The sequence below is a fragment of the Branchiostoma belcheri genome, unplaced genomic scaffold (assembly GCF_001625305.1).
Source record: "Branchiostoma belcheri isolate BF01 breed outbred unplaced genomic scaffold, Haploidv18h27 scaffold179, whole genome shotgun sequence".
Lineage (NCBI taxonomy): Eukaryota > Metazoa > Chordata > Leptocardii > Amphioxiformes > Branchiostomatidae > Branchiostoma > Branchiostoma belcheri.
The window spans coordinates 497267-505056 of record NW_017803257.1 but is presented as its reverse complement, the minus strand read 5'-3'; the positions used below and the strand labels follow the sequence as shown (position 1 = coordinate 505056).

The window sequence follows — 7790 nt, the reverse complement described above, 5'->3', positions numbered from 1 at the left end:
TAGATTTTGTGAAGATCAGACGCAAAAATACGGATAAAATGTAAAAAAAAATAAGGTGGGCCCCCAAAATAACCTATAGTTACTTAGACATTGTGTCACAGTATGTTTGACAGTCATTACAAAACTCACTGATTTTCAACTGACTCATATCATAAATACATTTGGCGTACGTGGTAGCCTACTAATTCCCCCTGGCCCTCCAGCCTTATGCCCCCCTCCAGCGTAATGCCCCCTCTCGACCTACTTGCCCCAGGGCTCCCTTAATGCACACCTGCAAGATCCCCCCACACCTGTAAGCCCCCCCCCCCACAACACATAAACACACATGCATGTAAGGTGACCCGAGCTGGCCTTTTGTTCTCATGAGCACGGGGTAAGAACTGCCAAAGACAAGTCAAAAGCAAAACGTGTCTGGAGAAAAGCAAAAATCATTGGTGGAGTCATCATCAAGCAACCCCCTGCCTCTCCCTTCCTGCACGGTGTTTCCCCAAACTCGCACACAATAGTGGCCTGTTGGCTGCACGGAAACATGCCAGGAACGGATACCACAATTCGCCGATGATGGTGAGACATCCAGGTATTATCAGATTCACTGACGAAAAGTTGTGAATTGCTACTTGAAACGTCTGATAGATTCAAAATCTAACCGGATATACCTTTCCTTCAACAAACGATATGACGACAGCTCAAAATCGTACTGCTTTTATGTATGGCAAAAACTAAAAGCAGTCGTTAGTTCCCATGAATAGATTAACCTTCAGTCTGCTAAGGTAGCTGTTTGGCACCACATTTGTACTGGATATGGGGTTAGGCAGCAGGGCGAAGTTTACCGAACACTGAAGGGCCTATATGTTGCGCGGCCTGGAGTCACTCTTAGCCCGTGACCTCGGTCAGGGTCGTTGGCCGGTTTCATCAGCTTAAATGGGGGTTTATAAATATTTTTTCTTACATTGTTCAAGAGCATGCAGTATAAAACACAAGCGTATGAAATTAGGAAATACTTGTCATGTATGTTTGTTTATTCTTGTATTATGGCAACTGCATTTCGATGAGAGAAAAAAGATTAAATACAAGTCACCCCGGCCCCGACTGTCGAATGGTTTATTCTCAGGTGTGCAGAAGTAAAACTACCTTACCTTACAACACCCCCATTTACCTAATCATCTTGACGTCAAAATCCACAATGGAGGTCGTCGATCCCGGAAGTTACCCCCCTCCCCGAACAAGTTCGAACGACTCGAAGGCCAATGACCGGTATTGGTATTAAACATGTAAGAAAGAGGGTGTCAAAAGTCAAAAAGTGCGGCTTCTACTACTAGGCTTCTACGCCTGCGCCAATGCATTACCGGACTTATCCTACTGGGGCCGCCATCTTGACAAACGGACTTTCATATCGCTGAGGACTTGTGACTTTCCTGTCCAACATTGCCCATGAAAAGCTTAATAGGAGGCTTCATCCGTGTGGTTGGCTTGCTGTGCATCTTCTGGACAAAAATTATGCGATAATTATGCGATTAATTTGAATGTTAGGTGGGAATTCTAAGAATCAGTTTGTAGGCCTAACCAACATTTGAATGACGTGTACGAAAGTGAAAATGATACTACTTAAGAAGGGAGGGTAATTTAGCAGGTTGCACCTGACCACGTTCCGGCCATTCTCGCTGCTACCATGACCCTGTAACCCTGCTAGATCAGCTGTACAGGAAGATATGGAGGTCACGTACTTTCTGAGAAATCTCGAGCAGGGACAAGAAAGTCTGAAGGAGGGGCAAGACCGTCTGAAGAGAGGGCAAGACAGTCTGGAGGAGGGGCAAGACCGTCTGAAGAGAGGGCAAGACAGTCTGGAGGAGGGGCAAGACCGTCTGGAGAGGGGACAAAACAGACTAGAGAGAGAACAGGAAAGGCTGAAGGAAGGACAAGACAGTCTGAAGAAGGGCATGACAGTCTGAAGGAAGGGCAAGACAGTCTGAAGGAGGGGCAAGGAAGTCTGAAGAGGGGCAAGGCAGTCTGAAGAGAGGGCAAGACAGTCTGGAGGAAGGACAACGCTGTCTGGAGAGAGAACAGGAAAGTCTGAAGAGAGGGCAAGACAGTCTGGAGAGGGGACAAAACAGTCTGAAGTGGGGACAAGACAGTCTGAAGGAAGAACTAAAGGAAGGACAACGCCGTCTGGAGAGAGAACAGGAAAGTCTGAAGAGAGGACAAGTCAGTCTGGAGGAAGGGCAAGACCGTCTGAAGAGAGGGCAAGACAGTCTGAAGGAAGGGCAAGACAGTCTGAGGAAGGACAAGACATTCTGACGAGAGGGCAGGACAGTCTGGAGAGGGGACAAAACAGTCTGGAGAGGGGACAAAACAGTCTGGAGAGAGAACAGGAAAGTCTGAAGGAAGGGCAAGACAGTCTGAAGGAAGGACAAGACAGTCTGAAGGAAGGGCAAGACAGTCTGAAGGAAGGACAAGACATTCTGACGAGAGGGCAAGACAGTCTGGTGAGGGGACAAAACAGTCTGGAGAGAGAACAGGAAAGTCTGAAGGAAGGGCAAGACAGTCTGAAGGAAGGGCAAGACCGTCTGAAGAGAGGGCAAGACGGTCTGAAGGAAGGACAACGCTGTCTGGAGAGAGAACAGGAAAGTCTGAAGAGAGGACAAGTCAGTCTGGAGGAAGGACAAGGCATTCTGAAGAGAGGGCAAGACAGTCTGAAGAGGGGACAAAACAGTCTGAAGTGGGGACAAAACAGTCTAGAGAGAGAACAGGAAAGTCTGAAGGAAGGGCAAGACAGTCTGAAGGAAGGACAAGACAGTCTGAAGGAGGGACAAGGCAGTCTGAATTTAGGGCAAGACAGTCTGGAGGAAGGGCATGACTGTTTGAAGGAAGGACAAGGCATTCTGAAGAAGGGACAAGGCAGTCTGATGGAAGGACAAGACATTCTGAAGAAGGGGCAAGACAGTCTGAAGAAGGAGCAAGGCAGCCTGAAGAAAGGGCAAGACAGTCTGAAGGAAAGACAAGGCAGTCTGAAGGAAGGACAAGACAGCCTGAAGGAAGGGCAAGACAACCTGAAGGAAGGACAAGACATTCTGAAGAAAGGGCAAGCCAGTCTGAAGGAGGGGCAAGACAGCCTGAAGGAAGGGCAAGACAGTCTGAAGGAAGGGCAAGACAGCCTGAAGAAGGTGCAAGGCAGCCTGAAGGAAGGGCAAGACAGTCTGAGAGAAGGGCAAGACAGTCTGAAGGAAGGACAACACAGTCTGAGAGAAGGGCAAGACAGCCTGAAGGAAGGGCAAGGCATTCTGAAGGAAGGGCAAGCCAGTCTGAAGGAGGGGCAAGACAGCCTGAAGAAGGTGCAAGGCAGTCTTAAGGAAGGGCAAGACAATCTGAAGGAAGGACAAGACAGTCTGAAGGAAGAACTGACGGAAGGGCAAAGCCGTCTGGAGGAAGGACAACACAGTCTGAAGGAAGGACAGAACGAGTTGAAAACTTTGTTTTTGGAATACTTCCGTGGTACCCAGAGGCAGAGCTCGGGGGCGAAAACGAAACCATGTGTGGAATCAAGCTGGCAGACAGACCATGACACAGCCACGGGTAAGTCATGCTTCTCACAGGTCGTTTCATCTGGAAGGGCAGCAGGCATTCTAATGTTCCTTTTTGTTACTCAATGAAGGAGGTATCCCTCCCGCAGGAGTATTGTGGTCAGTCGGCTTTCGTCGTCCCTAAAACGGGTTCCCTTTGTTTAATCGGTATGTAATTTATATGTTGTCTGCAGACATGCGCGTGACGATGCACATATTTACCGTAGCTGTTTCGTGGTCAATGTAATATTTCAGAAGCACCCCTACATGTACATTTAAAAGGCATTTGGGACTGGCCGCAAAAATTACACCCTGTTTTGAATAACGGGGGGGGGGGACGTGTTTGTTTGTATGACATGGCCATGCAATCATTAGAAAATGTTGCAATGGATGTCAATGCATATCGTTAGATAATATGGACTGTTTCAGTATTGTACACATTATAACTGGCCATCAAACCAATCATAGCTAAGATAGTTACAAATACAAAATAGTGTACTAGAGTTTTTTTTTCAAAGTGGAACATACAGAAGTCATAGTCAAATGTTTGCCCGTGACATTTCTTCCCAGCCATTGTGTGTATGAAAGTGAAAGTGAAAGTTGTATAATGTGTACTGTATTCAATTTGATATAAAAGAACCTATGCTTATTTCAGGGTCGCCTGATGACATCATCGCTAATCTGAAGGACCTGTACCGTACCGAGTATGCGCAGGTGCGGCCTCTGCCCAGGTGCGAAGACCTCAACCTGCAACCTGGAGAAATCTACACCGACCTGCAGCTCCAGCCTAGGGACGGTAGGGGGCGCGTTTCAAGATACAGATATCATTACCTTAACTGCTATTTACAGTAGCGTACGAAAGATACGAGTAGAGGGGGATCCTGGCATTGGGAAGTCGTGCTCTTGCCAGAAGCTTGCTTATGATTGGTCCTGTGGGAAACTGGACAGGTTTAAGGTTGTGTTCTTCCTAGAAATGCGACACTTAGCTGGGAAGGTAAAGGATGAAATATTTGAGCAGCTCCTACCAAAGGATACAAACACGACCCCGGACCAGCTCTGGTCCTACATCCAACAGATCCAAGATGATGTTCTCTTCATCCTAGACGGTCTAGATGAGCTCAGTCAGGCAGCTAGGCAAGTCACAGATGTGATGGACTTGATTCAGGGTAAAATCCTCCGGAACTGTCATGTCCTGGTGACCTCCAGGCCGTACCACTGTGTGAAAGACCTGGAGAAATGTCACCAGTTCAACAGCATAGTAGGCTATAGTGAGGAAAACTCAGAGGATTTCATACGCAAATACTTTTGCAAATCCCCAGAGTCTGCCTTACAACTAGTAAAACAGATCCACAGTAACAGAAATCTGTCAGAACTAGTAGTGAATCCCCTCAACAACTTGCTCATATGTGTTGTCTGGGAAGATAACAATGAACAACTACCCTCTAACAAAGCCGAACTGTATGACATGATTGTACGTTCAGTCGCTAAACGATTCTGTGCAAAGAAAGCCCTTCCAACGGAAGGTGACAAACTTCCTCCTGACATAGAAGCAGCCTTGCGAGGTCTGGGAAAACTGTCCTGGGAGGGGCTAGAGCAGGAGCAGCTCCAGTTTAACATAGCTGAGATCACAGAGAAATATGGCACAAACGCCGATAACATGTTGACCTTGGGCCTCCTGACTAGAGATTACTCTTTCTCCAGAATCAAACGCACCTGCTTCTGTGCCTTCCTGCACAAAAACGTTTCAGGAGTACATGGCCTCCCACTATATCAGTGGCCTGTTCACAGGTGGGTAGTAGAGAAGAGGGGGATGAAATGTCTTCGTAGGTTGTTTGGTTTGACAACTACTGGTGTCGACAGGGAACTGATTTTATGTAGTCGCCGCAAATACATGGAGGTCCAAGACTGGTTACTTTTGATCCTAGGCGAGAATGCAAACCCACTGTTTGACATGTTTGCAGAGGAACTTAACAAAGTTGAAAATGATGAGGACAGGGATGTTTTGTCGTTTGTATGTCTCACGTGGCTTGGGAGAACGGAATGTGCAGGTGTTAAAATGGCAGAGATTGTGGCACCTTGTCTGTCTCAGCACGCAACTAACAACCTGGGTGATTTTAGTAAGGACTATGGTCGCCATATGGATTGGTTTGTAGGTTTGACACACGTACTGACCTGTCAAAAGAAACAAACTGTAAGTGACAATCTAAGATTGACCCAGCATCTGACATTCAATTGCAGTTATATCAATGACGATGCAGGGTCTTCAGATCGGGAGAAACTTGACGTCTTGGTAGACACATTATCAGATTACTGCGCATTGCATTCTGTTACATTCCATGAGACTGATGTTCCTGGTGTTAGACTTAGAGCTGTTGACCACTCTTTCTCCCCACTGCGCGCATTCGTACCTCGGTGTGGAACAGGAAGTGTATTCATTCATATCAACCCTTTTCTTAATCCTCCAAATACATTATATCTGTCACTGTTAAGCTCACTTCAACAGCTTTCCATGGCATCAAGGATAGAACATATCAGAATCACGGTAGGAAGACTTGTCATGGGAGCTCGAGGCAACTTTGGGGATACGCCTGATGCAGATTTCTCAGAATATGACAGGCTGTTGGCCCAAATGATTGTAAGGCAGAATTGTCTCCGCTCGTTAAGGCTGGAGATAGGCGAGTGGTATCGTTATGATCCTGAAGTCAGGGGGTTTGGTAATCTAACAGAGACCCTACAGAGCATTTCCCAACATGCAACACTTGAGGAGGTTGAGTTCGAGCTGCCAGGGAATGATGTGTCTATGACAAAGAATGTTGGATTTGCAGTCAAAGAAATTCCTGAAACATTTGAGGTTGAGCCGATGGTACACGAACTCACAGAATGTATCAAGAAAAACAAGGTGCTAAAGGCACTAAGACTTAGGTGGAAGCAATGGGATCCTGAAAATATGACAAATATCACAAAAAAAGTCTACCACGGGACGTGTAGTAGCGAGTCCCTCTCCAGCCTGTGTTCTGCAATCCAGGAAAACCAAACTCTGGAGACGCTGGTAGTTGAGGGAATGATCTGTAATGGGTTATGTAGGGGGTTCGAGATGTTCTTGGAGTCATTGGGTTATCAGGAGATTATTGACGAGCTGATGCGTAACAAACCCAGCAACTATAAGGATATCAGAATCATAATGTTTGACTGTGTATCTCAGGTTGCAATTGATTCCTCTGTCGACATTAATTTTTGCTAAAATGTACCAATGTTGTCAGTTATGTGGCCAAGAAAGTTATGTTTTTGGTAGCGTTTGTTTCTGTCCTTGTGGTTTAGCACAATGATCCTAGGAAGTTATGGATGTATTGTCATGAAATGGAAATCAGAAGCTCATTTGCATAATAGATTAGAAAATCCTACAATAGCTATTGTTAAAGAATAGAATTGCAAACGTTTGGGCAACGTGCTATTTGGTTAGAGCGGATCATAAGGACCTTATTGTGCATCATAAATGAGAAACAATTATAATATGTCAGTCATAAAGGTTAAACTTCATTTGGTGAAGGTAGCGAGGAGATTGTGGAACGTGTTTACAGCTGACAAGAGCACGACAATACCCATCTTTCACAAAACTTTCTGCAGATGTCATATTAGCTATATATCTTATTTACTTGTCCCTGCCTCTACACTGTAATGTAATAGACTAAAACCATATTTTATATAGGTTTCAATATGTTTTACACCAATGAATACCCCATACCCTTATAAGTGAAAATAACTACACTCAAATTTAAATGCACAACATTTCGGTACTATGTAGATTTTACAATACATGTACATAATGAGACCATGTAGTGCGGCACTGACTCAGTTGTACATACAAATAGACATATCCAAGACTTCTTTCCACTTTACTTGATAATGCAAAACAATATGTATTTAGCCTTTAGCCTATTCAACCTTTGTTTGTGCTGACAAGCAACAAGCATTTTTTAAAAGTCAAACAAAACAGATGTCAGTCTGTGATATGTTTCCCAACAAGGACGTATCAAGTGTGCGTCATTATTAACTATAAGTAGTTCAGAATTGTGCCAAGTATATCTGAACAACTGTAGACTAATGTTTTATTGTGATATACATAAGAAATTGTGAATGCATAAGATGCATAACTCTATGTAACTCCAACAGTTGTGTATGCTTGCAGCAGAACATTAAACAATGAATATAACACATGTTGTTGTCCATATGTTT

The 7790-nt window shown here is 45.0% G+C and overlaps 1 pseudogene; it reads left to right on the top strand.

Moving 5' to 3' along the window:
• Nucleotides 1-1709: 1709 nt before the first annotated feature.
• On the top strand, nt 1710-7209 carry LOC109467239 (annotated as a pseudogene).
• Nucleotides 7210-7790: the final 581 nt, after the last annotated feature.